Source organism: Thermobia domestica, chromosome 5, assembly GCF_964235325.1.
Source record: "Thermobia domestica chromosome 5, izTheDome1.hap1.1, whole genome shotgun sequence".
NCBI lineage: Eukaryota > Metazoa > Arthropoda > Insecta > Zygentoma > Lepismatidae > Thermobia > Thermobia domestica.
In genome coordinates this window covers 164,799,138-164,819,209 of record NC_137458.1, presented here as the reverse complement: position 1 = coordinate 164,819,209, position 20,072 = coordinate 164,799,138, and the positions used below count along the sequence as shown (strand labels likewise).

Genomic DNA, 20,072 nt, shown 5'->3' with positions numbered 1-20,072 from the left:
AATCATCTTTATAAAACGCTCTATTTTAGGTTTTATTAGTCTGGGTGGAGAACCAGAGCTCATATACTCGTGAAACAAGGTATTTTGGAATTGGGACCGCCCCTTGTAGAGTGAGAAGACCTCTTCTTAACCTTGAACATTTTTCTTAAAGCATGAGAAACAACAAAAGACAAAGAAGATATTATTTCCTCATTTCCACAACCGGAGGCTGCATCTTTGCTAAAATGCCAAGTTTCCAGCAACATAGGAAATTATATGAATAGATCTGAATAAGACTATTCTACATTCGTATTCCCATTGGAGATTTGTTAGTCAATTATGCTAGACAAAATTGTGTTCGTACGTTGTCTCAAGATTCTCTCATTTTCCCCACTTTTTCGATTCACCAATTCTTTTATCATTCACTAATCAAGCGTCTCCTTTGGCCTAAAAGCACAACTATGAAATGAAAAAAAGAAACAGGGCTTACAATTGACTTCATAATACAAATCATGGACGTATCAAGAGGAAACTAAATTGAGTTCTTTTATTCATGTATCAACACGATAGCGCACAGCAGAGTACACTCATTTTAGACATCTAATTTTTGTACCTCGACAGTCAATGTTAATTTCTTCTACATTCTGCCTGACACCATACTTCTGTAGTATTGTCCTCATGTCATTACTTGCTTCGACTATTCATGTTCCATTGCTTTCGGAGATCTTTACCTTGTTAAGCGGTTTGGAAAGTTTTTACTATATAGCCGTTTTTGTTTGCCTCCAAAATGATGTCAGAAAGGTTTTTGTTTGCTACAGTCTGGGGAAAGGGGGAACTGTGACTAAGTGCTATACCGTTCACCTCTACTGCAGTCTTACTTTCGATCCCGGGATGAGTGAATTTGTGATAGATAGCATCATGTTCGTGAGTTTTCTGTAGTACTCCCTCTTCTTCCAACATGCTTACTATTGATACGTCAAGTCTTCCACGATCACCATCTTTCATTAAGCACATGTCCTCAATAGGCAACAGGACATATTCGTGGCCCGAAGCCACTAAAGATTTTATTTAACCTTTTACCGCATGCCGTGCCATATATGGCACACACTCTTTTTTCACTTTAGCTTTTTTGCGATTTATCAAAGGCATCAAATGACTGTTTTGTCTGTTGTGTGAGATATTAACGTGTATGAATAAGAGATTTTGGTGTCATCTGACGTGTTATTTGTGAGTTGTGTGTCATATATGGCACTTACTTATTTCTCGATGGAATTAAGTGAAAAATCTAAAATTCAAGTTTTAATTCATTTTTCAAGTTCCCATATGAGGATTTCCAATACAGTTTTTTTTTTTTTGCTAAAAAAATCATGAGAAAAGGATTAAATTAATTATATCTACCACATTCATTCCTCCTCTAACTATGCAACTACGCACAACACGTGAAAAATATTTCGTCATCTTGATTGCGTTCATGGTATCAACATTCTGTCGTTTCGTACGTCACGAATTGAATCTATATTTTTTAATGCACTGGATGAATATATTGGAATACCTTCCTTCTTTTGGGAATTCGCTTACACTACCACCAAATGATTCTGAATCATGCTTTTCTCGATAGACAAGAATATTTCCTTATGTCTCAAGTTTGCAGTCAACTTGACGAGTAACCAAAGTGTCGCAGGTTCTCAATAGCATTAATTGGCAGTTCACGATGTATAAAATACCCAATTAATATCACATACGTTTTAAAGAATAAAGAAATAAATGTATTTAAAACGTATTTAAAAGCACAGTGTATTCGGAAATGATCCACACACTTTAGAAAGATCATATTTCTATTTTGTATAATTAAGCTTCTCAAATTTTAAAAATATTAATTAAAACTACTCAAAAACAATTATTCACGTACTGTACAAATTATTACGTAGAAAAGTAGCTACAATCACTTTGAGAAACACTTAAGTAAAAAGAATTGTATTTTACCTGCAAATCCTCTCCTCGAGCTGAACACTAAGAGAATGTCTTGACGACTAATAAGGGTGTAGCCACCAGTGAGCTTTAAATTGAATTCTTCAGCCAATTACATACAAGGTGTTTCACCAAGAACCAATCAGCGTGTCGAATTCTGCAAACAAATGACGAAGCTATTATAGGAAGTCGAGTGACTCCAGAACATTCCAGTTCCTTCTAGAATCTTCTTTACCGGATATTGCATTGTTTCCCGGTGTATTTCAACATCTACCATACGTGACTTATGGAGGCAGAAGTTGAAACTGCACGTGATAAACATAATGGTGTAGGTTTTCTTGGAATTGTAACATAGTATTGATTACTTTATTCCTATTGAAATGACAAGAATGTAGCACGACAGGAAATATGAACGACTCATGTCTTGTGAAATGACAATAACAGGATGGGAAATGACGTAATAGCGTAATTGTTCTCCAAGACATAGTAACAGAGAATGCAAATTTTATCCTGATAGTTCCTGTAAATGCAACCTAATACCGAATTTTTTGTTCTTAATAAAAATTAAAGAGTAGAATAAGAAAGTATTTGATGGAAAGATTCATTAACTATTTACCATGTCGCAAATATTTTGTAATCCAACAAAGTAAAGTTCAGTAATATGTATCAACAATACAAAAATATATATTATCCCTTACATCACAGAGAAAGAAGGAAGACTAATTAATGATTTAAATAATTTTTGTAACATCCTTAGTTATAATTTTTGTGTTTATAGTTTATTTAAATTTATCTGTAAGCCTGAAAATTATTTGTATTCTGTTAACTTTTCATTAACTAAAGAATCGTAAAGATATATTTTTTGTGATCCAATGCATTATTATTATTATTATTATTATTATTATTATTATTATTATTATTATTATTATTATTATTATTACATAACAGGATATTTATCTCCTGCAGAAAGCCTTAGATGCAGTAAATCATTGGTGCGAGAATAATTTATTAACAATTAACTCTGGAAAAAAAAGATATATATATGACATTTACTAATAAAACTCATTACTTTGTGAGTAAATATAAAATTCATGAAGTAAGAATAAACAAAGTAGAACAAATTAAAGATCTTGGTATTATTTATGACTGAAAATTGAAATTTAGTAATCACATAAATGATTTAGTGCAACCAACGAGAAAAACAATAGGTTTTATCTTTAATCAATGGCCTGATATTTTAAATGGCAGTTCTTATGTGTACTTATATAAGACACTTGTTAGATCCAAACTTGAATTTGGTTCAGTCGTTTGGAACAGTTCGTCTAATATACTTATGAACAAACTCGAAGCAGTACAGAAATGTTTTATACGACTACTATGTTATAAAATGAAAAAGAACTACTATTCACACGACTATGAATGCTGGTTAACCTTTTGGCGACTTCAATCTCTAGCACAAAGAAGAAATTTTATGGATAAATACTTTATTCAAATGGTATTATATAATAAATATAGTAGCGACTACTGCTTGAAAAATATAGGAATAAGAGTGCGGTTCCTATATTTTCCAAGCAGTATAGTGTAAGAAGCCGTTCATTATAGGTAAGAAGTCAGTCAACGTTGGTAGCTCTAAATTCAATACTGAGAAATATCCGTGAAATATTGAGAAGAGTGGCAATCTCTTATAACAGTTTAAAATGAACATATGTTGGGAGAAACAATAGAACAATTATTTTAATTATATTTTTTTCCAAAGATTAAACTGTTTTAACTTCATGACAAGGGTCTTGATTTTAATATTATTATATGTCTTCAGAATATCTTTAGTTATAACATTTTATTCAAAGAACCAATATTTTATGTGGAAATGTGACAATAGGTAACCAGGATCTTTTACATAGATGATACGAAATTTTAAGCAAAGTTGACTTATTATTTAAACGATAGTTAAATGAAGCTTTAATTTCCATACTTCTGTAAATAGTGTTTTATGATATTGAGTATATCTATTTTAATCTTGTTTTGTAATCAGCTTTAACCTTGTAATGTGAATATATTAAACTTCTGACAAGGGTCTTAACCTGCTAATATTCATTCTATATCACAAATTTTCTGGTCTGTTTTAAATTATTGTAGTTTCATAAAGAGACCATTAATTAGTTAAGAAGTAATAAAACCACGACAATCGCAGCTATAAAATTTGGATTGTTCTCTATCTACATCATGCATGTCCAAGTTGGAACAGGGAGTGGTCCATTTACAGAGGGCTTACTATCATCGAGGGCCTTACGTATTCAACGGAGAAACTCACTCATCATACAATAATATCATAGGGACACAAAATCTGTTATAACTATAACCAACATATTTACTTACTAAAGAAAAGCAGATAAATCTACTTATCTAGTACCATTTTAATGGAAAACTTCACCCTTTATGTTCTGAACTAGTCTCTCAATGTTCGGTGGTACACTGGATGTTCCAATGCGGAGAATATTTTCAATGTAGACATCAGTTAACCAGAAAAAAAATAAATTGGGTTTATGAAATTAAGTAAAAAATACACTTTCCATAACTGGTCAGGCAGGCTGGAACTGCCCGGGGTCCGGGTGTTTCACATAATTGATCTAGACCTTAGAAACTTTTTTCACACTATCTGTACTTTTATTATTATTATTACTAGCTGAACCAGCACTCTCTACACAACATATCATTCACATAGGGCATGAATCTCTTCGTCATTCCTCACATCAGTACATGTCCCTTTATAGACACAAGTGAAAAACGTCTTGATAAAAATCGGCAAAGGGTACCATAAAGGGGGAGATTTTTTCGTTATTTTTTCAATGTCTCGCATCGTTTGCAAGATTTGAGATTACTTTCGGTTGGAGTTTCTAATTCATGTATGACCAGTGTTTTCTGTCTTCTTGCATGCAGTATGCAATAAGGAAATACATTGCACACAAAATTAATTATAATGTCGGTGATATATATTTTGTTCATTGGGCAAAACACTCCAAACAATAAAGATTCATCTTAGACTGGTGAAATGGTTATCGTTCGTTTTTCATTATCATTTGGCCATGAAAGAAACGCCTGAGAGACATGCAATCCCTGTATAGAACTATGGGGTGTTGAAATCTATAACTCGTAGGATATGATGCTATTTTTAAAATTTCAAAATATCCAGTGTACCTCTTAAAACGTAATAAAGAAATAACGGCCATGATTTTTTAAACGTTCAATTAGAAGTGGACAATCTACATAAAATTTGGAATTGACCAGTGAAAACGGTACGTTTGTAGCATTTGTGGGTTTCGAGATATTGTCGAAAGGATTAAAGACAAACTTATAGACCTAGCATTTTAGCATAGAGACTAGCTGAACCTACACTGTCTACTCAGTGCATCGTTCTGTTATGGCCAGAAGTCTCCATCCCACTGTGCATGTGTCCTTACTCACACAAGTAAAGGATAGGAGACTCACAAAGGAAATGAATTCCTATTTATATATGTTGGAGTGAGTTTTTAGCAAATTTGTAGAAGTAACACGATATCAAGTGGAAATATTTTTTTCTAATAAATACATATCCGTCCGGGTACTCCTCATAGCGTTTCTTGAAGTCCTTGAAGTTGCCAGCACGCAATAGGTTTTACCATTTAGATTTAAGCGAAGCGCCTGCAATGTCCGTCAACCCGCCGTACGTAACTTCTCTACTAGTTGCCTAACACCGTAGTTTCGGCCTGCAACAATGTTAATCTTATGGGCTCAAAAAGACCCCTGAAATGTTGAATAGAATAATGAGCTTTTTGAAAACTTAAATGAGAACTGGACAATCTACACAAAATTTGGAATCGACCAGTGAAAACGACACGTTTCTAGCACTTGTGGTTTTTGATATATCATTGTCAAAAAGATTGGAGACGAACATATAAACCTAACATTTTAGTATATAGATTATTATTATTATTATTATTATTATTATTATTATTATTATTATTATTATTATTATTATTATTATTATTATTATTATTATTATTATGGTGAATAACTCAAATAGAATAACGAATATAAGAAAATATGATAGAAAGGGAACCAGAGGTTATGTATAACGTGAGATTAAATGAACTGATACCTCTTTCAGTTGATTTCAAGTGTTAGCCCACAGGCAAGCAGCCAAGGGGTTTGGGGGGCCCGGACCACCCCCTGCGAGACCAGAAATAAAAAAATTAAGGAAGGATGGAACAAAATGAAATAAGAAAAAGAAGGATCATCGTTAAAAATAAAAACTACGGGAAGCTTTTGGTTACTCTTTCTTATAAGGAGATTTGTATTACTTGCAATACATGGTGGCGAGGTGAGTGAGATATCCTGGGAGAGTCAGGGAATTTGAAATTTCTAGTAAAGTTACGGAATTCTCAGAATTTCTGCTACTAGTCAGGGAGATTTCAAGCTTCCGAAAGCATAGAGCCGTTGTGTAACAACGTGGATATTTTTTATCATAATTTTTCATCAATACATTCTTGCAGTGTCAAACATGTTATTTCAAAAACAAGTTTCTACTGCTCCTTTAACCTATCACTTGGAGCAGACAGTAGTTGATGAAATAATAAAAACAAAAATTTATGTGGAAAGAAAGTTCTGTTAACATTTGATTCAACAGAAAAAGGAACCCAAATATTGTAAAATATTTTTCATGACATTATTGAGCACGTACTTTTTATAATAGTGAATATGTATTTTTTAATAATAGTTGAGATCATAATGAAAGGAAAATTGTTATATTTGAATGAACAGAGGAAGGACGTAAATATTGTAAAAAAAAATTTCAATACATTTTTAATTATTTTACCCGAGATTTCTTCATAGTTTGTTATTAAAATCCTTATCAATATATCCTCATTTTATTGTCCTAACAAACCAATATATGTTGATAGTAAAGTAGTTTAGATTGATAGAGCTCCTGGTCCTCCAGAATTTCATGTCACGCCCACCCTCCCCGTTACGAAATTGTGGTTAAACGAACCAATATATGTTCCAGTAAAATAGTTTAGAATGATCAAGCCCCTTGTGTGATGACCACAGTATTTCATGTCTCGGACCCTCCCCCTTCACGTGCCTGTAGCCCAGGGACAAATTCTCTCTGCCGGAGCAACATAATTCCTCCTAGGGCATATCTCCGATCGTGCTCAAGAAGGTTATCAATATTTTCTTATGACTACTTTGTATGGAAAGTCCTCTAGACGAAATCTAAAATCATCACTGTATAAGGGTATTAAATATCTAGGTCATCTTTGTTTTTATGCTCATTGATTTATGATATGGGGAATTATTATTGTCTTTTCTTTCTTTTTATGCTCATTGATTTAAGATAAATGCGAAACTATTATTGTCTTTTCTTTGAAATGAAATGGAATTTTAAAGACGTACTTTTACTAATTTCTTCTCCAAATATATTTAAATGTCCCTTACTTCCTCAAATTTAGCGATATATGAATAATATTAATATTTAATTTAGGTAATATTAAATTTATATGTAATTCAAATTCAGCATTTACGAAAGTAAGCAATAATTAACTAATAATTCACTAAAATCAAACCATTAAAACTCAATCTCAATAAAATATATTACAAAATACGATATTTCGTAATTAATTTTCTTTCATTGATAGACGTGCACTCACTTTAATATTAATTTCGAGACCAGCATTTACAACATTTAAGGATGGTTTAGTTATGTATATAATAATTTATCCATACGCTATATTTAAGAATTCTAAGTTTAGAACGTTGCTTTATTGTGAATAATTTACATATTGTTTGCTTTATTAGTATTTAAAATTGATTTTGACTAGCATACGGAAATCTAAATGATGCAGTATTAGCTTAAGCTTTAGTAGGTTAAGAATTTTATAAATTTTCTATTTTTTCTCATTTCAGTGTATTAAAATGTTCTTGGTTCTTCAAAGGTATATTTGAAATTTCAAGTAATTTCCGTTAAAAAGCACTTTTAATTTAGACATATTTTAATTGTTCTTACTATGTTCTTTTTGATCTTCGGAAACATTATTGGTTTATAGTTTCCTTTGGAGGCTTGTCGTTGTCTTTGCATCTTCTTTCTATTGGGCGGTGTCCTTTGTAAGTCGTTGGATTGGTATCCCATACTTCTTTCTTCCTTACAACATTGGACCTTCATATTGTTCCTTTGTTCGGTGTGTACCTACATCAGTGATGGAAAAGATGGGCTATTTTGTACTGACATACTTACATTTTGACAAAATTTACTTTTGAAATGATAAGAGTAAAATAAACAGCACGATCGAAGTCTGCGAATAGAAGATATTCGTGATTATCTAAACTTATTCAGATATCGCTCCTGTCCATGTATCGACTGTAGAGTGTCGTTGTGCTGTGTTTACACTATAAGAGCAGCCATCTCGCTTGTAAGGTAAACAACGATCAACTTATACCAATTTGGAAAGTTACTGTTGGAAGTGTTTCTCGAACGGTGTAGTTTAGTTTCTCTATATCAATCCAATTTTTACAATCATAAGTAATCATTCAGACTATACTGCAGAGGTTACTGCGTAGTTGATCAATGATAATCAGGTATCATCTATAGAACTTGGAAACTGGTTTTGATGTATTTGAGTTTTCCTAGAACGCAGTCTGAGATTAAACTGTTGCTAGTGGCATCGTAAGAAAGTGTTTTCGCCAGAGAAACAAGGATATTCATTTATTAAAAGTACGGAAGTATTGGTGATTGATTACACTGCCCAACAAATATTTTTTTTTCATACTTCCGCGATCAAAATCGGTGATTCTTAAGGAAACGGTCACGCTGATTTCGAAAATCACCATAAGAATGTCCTGTCACTTCTGGTTCAAAAGATATGACTAGAGTTATTACTCCCACTATATACAGTATGACCTCGATTATCCGACTAGTTTCGGGGTATTTCTCAGCCCTATTCAACTGATTTACAGCAAATTTCGAGGGTAAGCTTCTAGGGCTATTTAGGTATGTCCCCCAAAACTTGAGACAGATCGGTTGAATAGGGGCTGATAAATAGCCCGAAAATTGCGTCGGATAATCGTGGTTTTACTGTATTATACGTATATTAAGACGTTTCCATACAAATTGTTACATGGTCACGCCTATAAGGTTTTAGCGCATTTATAAAATCATGAAACACTCTTTTTAAATCAGCTTACTAATGTAAATTGATATGCTTTAAACCATACGTAACCATGACATAGAGAAGAATTGAAAAACTTTTTTAGGTTCGAGGAGATAACTTGCTTATGAAAGGCCTAGAAAAATATATATTCAAACTTTTGATGATGATTTCAGTATCAAATGTCTCCCTTTATCAGACTATACAGGTATCTCACTATTGATTCATTATATAGTAACAAAATATGCCACTTACCTTCCTTATAAAGGTTTGCGTTTGTGTCTTTTAAACCAACAGCATGGAACACCGAAACTGATAGCAAAGTATTACTATTATGAATCAATATTGTTTCCAAACTAAATTTTGAGGAACCGATTAAAGAAATCGCCACTTATCTGGATTGTATAAAACAAATATTTTGTTTATCAAACCAGTACCCTCTGTACAGAAACACATATTATCCTCCATAGCAAAATATTGTGCAAATGGTTGATGTCTGGATCGAAACTCAGAAATGTTTGTACCAGGAACAAGCAATTTCCATTGCTGTAGTCTAGAACCTAGAAGTTCAGTTGTTTCTTTCGACAAATTTAAGTTCTGCGCTAACTCGTTTAAGTTTTCCTGCCCTATTGACGGATCTTTTGTCGCAGAAGCCACTGGCTCCGGTGAAACGTCAGGTTGATTCTAGGGATAACCAGAACAGGTTTCCGGCTATGAACGGATCCGGTTCCGGAACCGGGTTTTGGGATCCAGGTTTGAAACCAGTTCTGAAAACCGGATCTCCAGGAACTGGAACATTGTGGCCATTCCCTACGCTACACCCGAGCTGCTGGCAGGCTGCGAAGAGTGTGCTAGATGAAATGGTGCAAGCGACAGGCAGACGCTCAGGCGGCGACCGCTTGTCTCATTTATCTAAACAAATTAGGTAATTGGCAAACTCATTCGCTAAACAGGCAAACTAGCAAACCCATTTGGCTAAATACCCACTGGTGGACCAAAAATATTTTTCTGGGAGCACAAGTGGGTCTGGGCGGGAGAACACAATAGCGTTGTCCTCTTTGCAGTATTTTGAAGATGAACTTTGTGCTTCCTTTACGGGTCTTTGAGGGCTTTCTGATCCAGAACTGAAACTGGTTCCTAAGATCCGATTCTGGAACCGGGTTTTCGGATCCTGGTCTGGAACCGGTTCCGCCGAAACCGGAACTTTGTAGCCATCCCTAATTATTCCAGTCATTTTCTTCTACTGTCCATGTGTCAGGGGGTACAGATATTAGTAAATCGTCACTGTGAGGCACACTTCGTATAGCCGAAGGAATATCCGAAGGTAAATAATACGATAGAGAACAAATAAGTTAACAGCGAGTTTTTTTAATATTTCGGAATATAATTCCTCTCAGCTTCAAATGGAAGCAACCTGTTAAAAATTACAAGTCAAATAAAGGTGGTCCCGGGTTCGATTCCCAGCACATACATTCATATTTACATCTCACAAAAGTTCGCGACGTCTTTCAAACGGAAAATCCACAATACTCCTCAGTAGTATTCATAAAACCAATCTGGGGCCACTTTCTCAAACCAGGCTTTTTTATATATGAAATCCTCCAGCATAGAATCTAATTATACACATCGAAAATTACATCTTCCCCACATTGACCCCATACAGGATACATCTTCAATCTACTTTTATGACATTTAAATCATAAAAGAATTTTACACCTAAACTTACATCTAAAACTTATATCTAAACATTTCTTAAACTTTCTATTCTTCGCTTTTCTTTTTCTTGTCTCCCTTTGATATAGCTATCCATTAGTTCTTTTAGCTTTGTTAGTAAATCTTCTTTCCTTAAATCTATCGAATAATGGCCCCAAGCTAGAGTATGTATCCCATCTTCTAATATGTATTTTTTATCATCGTAAGAGCTTAATGCTAGCTTGTTTTCTTCTACTGAATATACATTATGTCTTTTACTCCTAATAGTATTTTGCATTTTATATAATTCATAATCTTTTAAGACACAATCTTCGTAATCTTTGAAAGTTATTTCTGATTTAACAATATTCGATTTTATTCCTTTTGCCTTTTTACAACATTTGTCTTTATCAAATTTACTTTTAAAGTTTTTATCTTCGAGGTCTATTTGAGGTGCTTGTATTGAATACATCTTTGATTTGAGACCTACGACTTTTCCTATGATTTCACCTTTCAGTTCATCTTTGAATTTTCCTAATACTTTCTTGTTAACTTGTTTTATCCCATATTTGTTATTATCTTTGTAATCAGATGTATCTAGATGCTCATACATAGCTTTCATATCCTCATATACATCTTCTGTTTCTATATGTGCTATAACCGAGTCTGTGTCACTCATTAATAGTTTGACTTTTTCTCCATATTTATTCTTCAACACATTGTAATAGAAATCATATAGACAAATTTTAGATATATCCAGAACAGACATCCCAACATAGATAGGCTTGTTAAAAGTAATTTTTGTCTTATACATATGAATAGCAGCTAGATCTTCGGAAAATATAGTTCTATCTTTAAAAGTAGGTTTAGCTATTAGTTTCTCTGCTAATTTTACATTATGTGCTAGTCTTATATCTACTCTCTTTCTTATGTTTTCCATAGTCTTTCCAAATACTGCATTATTCGCTAATTTATAGAAGTCTTTTTCAAAATCATTCCTTGCATGCGATCTAAGTTCTGTATTTAATTTTATATATTTCTTTAACCAGCCTGATTGTTTAAATTCTAATATTTTATGTATCTTTTTAATTTTGAGACCTTGTGACACATAGAATTTTAAATTTTGATAATGCAATATACAGTTTTCTTTATCGTAAAGTGTTTTTAATAATTTTGGAAGTTTCTTGTTGTTTATATAATTTTCAGGAGCTAATGGCAAATCTGAATGTTTATTATGAAGTTCTTTTGGATACTCTAAATCGACTTCTAGTATATATCCAGTATTAGACTCATCGTCTGTCTTTAATATTTTATTTATCCAGTATTTATCATTTACACCATTAATAACCTTTTTCCATTCGAATTCTCCATAAGGCATATGATGATTCATAGCCCATCCATATTCGTTATTTGCATCCATGTACATTATGTAAGAACTTTTCTCTTTAGGATTATAATTTTCTAGATACTTATTATTAGCTACTGCATATCTATTTGAACATTGGGAAATTCCACCTCTTATACCTTTTTCTATAAAAAGCAGTTTATCATAATCAGTTAACAATTCTAATTTTTGTTGTGTCATCTTTAACATTGCATCCCAGAAGAAGCCTGGACTTGTGAAATACCATGCAGGATCTAATTTATATGTATTAAGAGCTGTATCTCTAAAGTTTTCAATAATGTCTGTTAATTGAAGTACATCTGTTTTGTTGTAGAATTGAGTATATTCAATTAAAGTTTTTAAATTGAATATCTTACAGATTAATAGATGATGGTTATAATCCTCGTCACTTATATCTTCTCCTGTTAATCTATTCTTAAACTTGTCTCTAGATAGTGGAACAGGTTCATCTAGTTTTTCAGGTGAATCAGCTTAATCATATGGATAGATACCTTTCCTTTTTACTAAATCAATTACATTTTTAGGAAAGAATTTTAATGTTTCTCTAAATTGTTCTGGTTTTAAATTTTTTGCTAATTCAGCTAGACTTCTTGATAAAAATCTAAACGAATCTACAAATCTTAATTGGATTGATCGTTCTTTATTTTCTTTATTCTTGTATCTTATCGTTTTTGAGAATGTAATATACTTTTCTTCTGTGTTAGGTATTATAGTTATCTTTTCTTCTAATTCTCCGCCTCCTAAACTTTTTATAAATAGATGTGTATCGTATCCAGATAAGTTATGAATGAACACAGGAATAAATCTTGGGTTTGTATATTTTATGTTACAATAAGAATGAGCAGCTCCTCTAAATTTTCCAGTTAAATGATCATGATCAGCAACTTTGGTTATACATGATTTTATATTGTTTATAGTCTTTTTCAATTCTTTAGTACAGTCATCAAGTATAACTTCTATATCCTCCTTTTGCTCTTTTATATCCATTAATATGTCATCTATATCATCAATATCATCATCATCTTTTTTCATATACAATTCCTCTTCTAGATGTTTATAACCTTCTTCGATTTTCTTTTTTAAATAACTAGTTAAAATATTTAACCTCTCTATTTTCTTTTCTAATAAGCGTGGAAGTTCTTCAAAAGTTCTTTCACAAATATGACGTTTTTTAGATGATTCAAATATATTTCTTTCTTCTTCTGTAAGGTGATTCATAGGTTTATAAGTATCATAAATCTTTGCAATTTTAATAGCTTCTTCTTTTAATTTTTCTACAAATACATCTGATACATTATCTCCTATATATTCTACTGGTTTGCTTTTATAAGAATCTAAAGTGCTTTTGACATAGTATGTAAAACTATTTGGTTTATGTTCTTGATATGCGTTTGAATAAGATCTTTCTGGATAAGGTTGGCATGTAATAATTTCCTTTAATAGTGATTCAAAGTCAGCAATAATTGTAAATGGAATTCTCAAAGATCGTTTATAATTAATAAATTCAAGTACCTTATTCCATTCTTTTGGTAAAACGATTTTTGCAGCTGAATATAATCCACAGTATTTTTCATGCTCTTTTAATAACTCTTCTGAATTAAAATGCTTAGCTAAACATCTTTCACATAGGAACCTTTTATGACCATCTTTAGTTATTTGACTGCCTACAAGCTTCCACAAGTCTTTAATCCAACAAAAATGAGTTTTCTTTTCACTTTTAAGATATAACAGATGAATATGTTTTTCTTTCTTTTCTTGTGCGATTCGAAGTGGAAAAATTGAATAGTTATGATCAAAACTAAATACACTAATGGAAATATCAGTTCTCTTTTCAAACTTGGCTATATCAGTAATTTGTACAGGAAATGGGATATCTTTAAAAACATCTTTAAACTTATCTTCATGTTTTTTATATGTAGAAACCCTGTCTCCATGCTGCCCATGTTTAACTGGATATAATGCAGATATGACTGAGTATAGGAAACACTTTTGATAATTATTCTTTATATTAACACATGCTCTTCTCTTCTTAATCATGTATGGAAGTTCTATGTAAGAGGAACCTCTCATTGATACATACTTATTAATTCTTAATTCTAAAAAGTCTATAGAATGTAACATCCATCCAGATCCTTTACTTTGAAACTCTTCCATTTCTCTTATGAGTTTGTATGAAGCTTTTTTACAAAAGTCATCTACATCTGTAAATTTGAGTATTATTTCATTTGAAGTTTTAAAATTATGTTCTTGTATCGTATTTTCTTTTTTAAACTTACAAATAAATGACATATTAACTTTAAGCGCATTGAAAAGTTTAAAACTGTCCTTGATTTTATTTTTAACAATCCTACTACTTGCACTTAAGAATTTCAAAGGATCTTTATATCCTTCAATGTTTTCTATTCTAAATGTCTGTAATCTATATTTCAATGATGTTTCTTTCAATTCAACTTTTAGCTTAGGTCTTTTCGGTTTCGGTTCTTCAATTACTTCTTGTTTAAAGGGGAATATATCTCTAATCTGCCTTCTGCTTTGTTCATCGTCATGTTGTTTAAGAAGGTCTATCAGTTCTGCTTTTCTTAATCGGGAATATCTTCTGATTCCCCTCTCTTTACATTGGCGTCTTAACTCTACTACAGTAAATTTATTATAATTATTCATCCTATTTATTATATAGAAAATCTTAGTATAACTCAATTTTTATCTTCGTCTGATTATTTCAGTTCATTTTCATTTGTCCTAGTACAACGCTTAACATTGTACACTCCTGCCATTGTCTACATATTACGCGTATTAGAACACGGCTTTTATGGGATTAACCCATCAAAGTCACATATACACATTTTAAACTGAATCATTTTTGTAAGCTTACTCATCATCATCATCATCATAATCATCGCTACCATATTTATATTCATCATCACTACTCAAATCAGATGTTTTTTGTTGTGCTATTAATAATTCTTTTTCCTTTAACAGTATTTGCTTCTCTAGTAGTGCTACTAAAAGTTTGAGATCTTCATGAATAAGGTTAAGTCTATCATGTAATAAATTAAATTCTTTCTCCATATTTGTTATATAGAAAACCATAAAAGTTGTTATTTGTCTCTCTTTCTCCACCTTTGATTGTGTACATAAGTTCCGGATATAAGATTGGTGAGTTTGGATCTTCCTACGGGTTGAATGTAATAAGAAGGCTGGGAGCCATGCTTTTTTTCATAATATTCTTCAGAGGAACTCCCCATGTGCAAAATCCCACACAGCGAAACCAAACTAATTATCTTTTATGGCTATTATACCATAAAAGTTGTATGTTTGAAAGGGGTCCAGTGCTAGTAGACCCCCAGTTGTAACTTTAATTATCAGATAATAACCTATCGTATAAACAATCAATTTCTTTAATCAATTCTTCTTCTGATAGTGATGTCCAAGACTCATTACCCTTACCTTTACGAATATCTAGTTCTTGCTGCATTAGGTTGAATAGCTTAATACTGTTGGGATCTCTAAACTTTTCGTATATTATTACATGATTCGGATATTTTTCTTCTGCTTCATTAAGAGGTTTATATAGGCTTCTCTTCTCACAACGAATAGCATAATAAGGGAAAGGATCATTAGGTTTGTTCTTCTTATATATGATTAGACAATTATCTTTTGAAACATCATCTGTATATGGTGCTGCAATTTCTTTTAAGCTCTCGTTTTGAATCTTTAATCTTTCCATTGTTTGTTCTATCTCTTCTACTCTTGATTGCAGCTCTTCTTGGTCTTCTTGAATTTGTTTAAAATTAGAAACGAAATAGTCTTCGATAATATCATAGCATTTGTCATAGAAGTCTTGTGATACCCATAAAGCGATAGCGAGAAATATCTTCTTATACATATATGTTCCTGAGATTAGATTGTTTATTTCGTTACCAGCTAGTTTTACTTGTAAGATGAGTTTCTGAAGTTCCTAGTTTCGGAGGAATTTTGAAGTTTGTTGTAGTAATCTAATAACTCTTTAGAATCTTTATTATCCCCAGTTACTTCGTAGCCGGCGCCAGATATCCCGCACCGGCTTGATTTATGTAAGAGACCAATTGTGAACATAGAGCGGTTGGTAGAATTGTCCCCATCGCCTTTTTTTGATAATTTCCACAGCTAGAATACAAGCGCTGGAAATATATGTTATGAGAGTAACGTTTCATTACTGTGTAAGATGAATTTTCAAAGTAGCCCGAATTCGGTCCACTTATTTTTTGATAATTTCCACAGTCGAAATACCGACCCCGGAAATATGTTATGGGGGTATCGTTTCGTTACCCCCTTATCTCATTTAAACCAACCTTTTATGGCTATTATTCCATAAAAGACAAACATTTATATTTACACTACAACATTACTTTTATCTATCCAACTATTATGCGAATCATCAAACGCTAGCCATTTGACATATACTTTGTCACCTTTCTTTCTCAACACTTTCTCCACCAAGTATTCATCTTTGTGTTTCGTCTTTAATAGTTCTGGTTCGTAAAATCTACCTTGCACATCCTCTTCCTCTAAATCTTTAATTCTATATGTAGGTGGATTGGATGGAATAACTTCACTAATAACAAATACTTCTGTTGACCAATTAGGTGTATATCCTTTCTCAAATAACCCTTTAGACTTACTTATACGAACATGATCACCTAACTTGTATTTGGGCTTAACACGCTTATATTCTTTTTGATACACTTTCTCCAATATTGCTCGCTCATTCTTCTTGTTAACTTCTATAGGTTTTAAACCAATTGTTCTATGAATTTGATGATTATACTCTTTAACTAGTGTTGGTAATATCTCTATCCATTTGTAGTTCCCTTGTGTCGTGAATCTTTTCCACATGTTCTGCTTAAGTGTTCGATTAAATCTCTCAACAACAGAAGCTTTCTTACCACTATAGGTTGAGTAGTGATTAATCTTATTTTCATCCATCAACTTATTAAACTCTTTATTGTAAAACTCTTTACCTTGACCAGTTTGTAAGTTACTAAGCTTTCTTGTTCTTAATATGGATTCGAATGCTTCTGTAACATTCTTACCACTCTTGTCTTTAACAGGAACAGCAAACGCATATTTCGAGAACACATCTATAATCGTTAGCAAATATTTATAACCTTTATTGATTTTGGAAACACCTTTTAATACTCCACTATCCATTTCTACAAGATCAGCCTGCCAAAGATCATCGATACCTTTTATAACTACACTTAATCTGTCAAAGTTTTTTCTAGATGGTTTGTGAATTTCTTCTATAATGTCTTCTCTAACACCTTTACCTTCTTCTAGTCAATCAGGCTTTTTAACGAATTGAGTTTTAGTAATACCACATACAGAACAAATACCTTTCTTTAGATATCTTCCATTCTTTGTTTGTTCAATTCTAAAGGTATCTTTCTTCGTATCCGTCAATTTCTTACACTTAACACAATACATCCTGTTTATTATATAGAAAATCAATAACTACCGTTGTTTAATATTATGCTTTCAACATTCTCACCATCATCATCACTATCTTCGTCTTCTCTTTCTACATGCATAAGAAACAATAGTAATTTACCATGTTTCAGATCAGAATCTTTAGATGGTCTAGCTGTCAATTTATCATTTGTACTAAAGTGCAATGGAAAAGTTTCAACTAGAGAATCATTTAAATATATATCTATATAATACGTATTGTAAGATGACTCTATATGCATTATCCTACCTTTATAAAGAAATTTGTATGCGATAGATAGATTATGTATTAAAAAGAACGGAGTTTCAACATTTTCTGATATCAATCGACTATGAAGCTCTATAACATAACTCCGTTTGATGAAGTTAAGCTCTTCTTTCAACATAGCAATATCTTTCTCACAACTGTATTATCTAACTCTGATGTCATTTTAACATTACCAAAGATATCCATATTTATTATATAGCAAACGTCTTTAGGAAAGCTCTCTTTCTATGTACATTACAACAAACAATAATTGTCCTTCTTCCATAGCAGAATTTTTATTTGGTTTAATCGTAATTATATCGTTCTTCTTAAAGTCAAAAGGTATCTCTTTAATCAAAGTATCACCCAAATATATATCTAGAAAGTATTTATCCAAACTTAAGTCCATGTGCATTATTTTCCCATTATAGAGAAATTTGTAACCGTTAGAGAGATTAAATATTCTAAAGATTGGCTCCTTAACGTTTTTGGCTCTTAATCGATATAGTAGAGGCATGGTTTCTTTCTGCATAACCAATTTAGTAGTATCCATCCTAATCTTTTGAAAATCTTCTTTCTTTATGTATGTGTCTTGTAACGTTTCTAATGCATCTTCAAATCGTTTTCTATCGTTCTCTAATTGGGCTTCTATTGACCTAAGTTGACTTACGCTAACAACATCATTTAAATTCTCCAACAATTTTAATTTTTCTTCACTAATATCAATATCACCTTTTCTATCTACAACATTACCAAATATATCCATACTCATTTATTATACAGAAAATGCCCATCCTAATTTTTCAAAACATTTCTTTAGCATCTCTATTTGTCTAGGTGAGCGTTTAAAATCAATATCAACATGAACATCATGCTTTTTCAACAGATAGCGCAATACACATTTTAGGTTAATAAACAATGCTCTTTCCGGATACAGCTCCCTAAAGACCTCGTGTAAGTTTTCGAACTCATTTATAAGTGTTTCCTCCATATGTTGTAATTTTAATGGTTTTTGATCGGTAAGGTGATAGTGTATTAAATAGACATCATCATAATATTTTGTGTATTTTTTTCTTTAGTACTTCTAGAACATCTTTTGTTGATATTAAATCTCTTGGTATATCTCTAAGTTCATCATTTAACACCTTGAACACCTCTTCGGGGACAATTCTATCCTGTAAAGCTTGCAAACGAGATAGCTGTAACTTAAATCTTTTTATAGTATCATACCATGGTTTTCTTACGCAAGCAGCTTTCGTTTCTTCACAAGTACTGTAAACCCAACCACTCTCTACAGAACAATCGTCACAAATGTAACTACTCATACCTTTTGTTAATGACTTACTACCACAATAACTGCATTGTAATGGTCTAGAGCTATAATTTAACAACAAGTCCTTTAAGGTAATTATTGGACGTAACTTTTCCAACTCTTCTTCCGTGTACAAAAATTTCGGTATTAACCTTTTCCATAGATCAATAACATTATATACGTTGTTTTTATCGTTTAAGTCTATCTTGCTAACATCCTGAAAATACTGATAAAAATTATATCTATCTAGTGCATCTAGTGTGACGCTGAGTTCAAAAATATGGTTACATTGCTCTTTATTGAAGGAATTGAAAAAGATAATTTTGAATCATATGCATTTTAAAAGACATTTTTCTCTCTTGACTTGCTACAGGCTAGCAACAGAAAAAGGAAATACGTAAACCCTTCTGAAGGTGACTAATGTTGCTTTTGCTGCGCAATTTTGTAGGAAGTTTACATGTCAAAGGTTACTCATAGTCATCCTACAGGATACATAACCATGATTTTGGCAACGTAACACCGCATTAATATGTCGAAATTGGTTATATAGATATGAATCTAGAGATCACGCTATTGAATTCTTCCGGCTGTGACAGTACACGTATGTACATGTGTGTCACGCCACGTATTTTGGGTGCGGCAGTCTCTAAGAGCCAATCAAAATGCAAAAGAGCAATAAGTTTCCATATTTGTGGAGATGATAAAACGGATGTACTGACGGATGTGAGGCTTGGGTGTGACCCTCGAGAATAATATAAAAGAACCTCAAGGTCTCGAACGGTGGATCACTTGTTCCGGTGCAAG

At 32.2% G+C, this 20,072-nt stretch overlaps 1 protein-coding gene across 1 annotated transcript in view; it reads right to left on the bottom strand.

Annotated features, from left to right (window-relative positions):
* The window catches only part of LOC145684721 (uncharacterized), a 53,567-nt gene extending 51,472 nt beyond the window's left edge, over positions 1-2,095 (bottom strand). The window contains exon 1 of the mRNA XM_081757094.1: positions 1,963-2,095. The gene's annotated coding sequence lies outside the window, so the exon portion shown is untranslated. The remainder of the gene's footprint in view (positions 1-1,962) is intronic.
* Between the last annotated feature and the right edge of the window lie 17,977 nt (positions 2,096-20,072).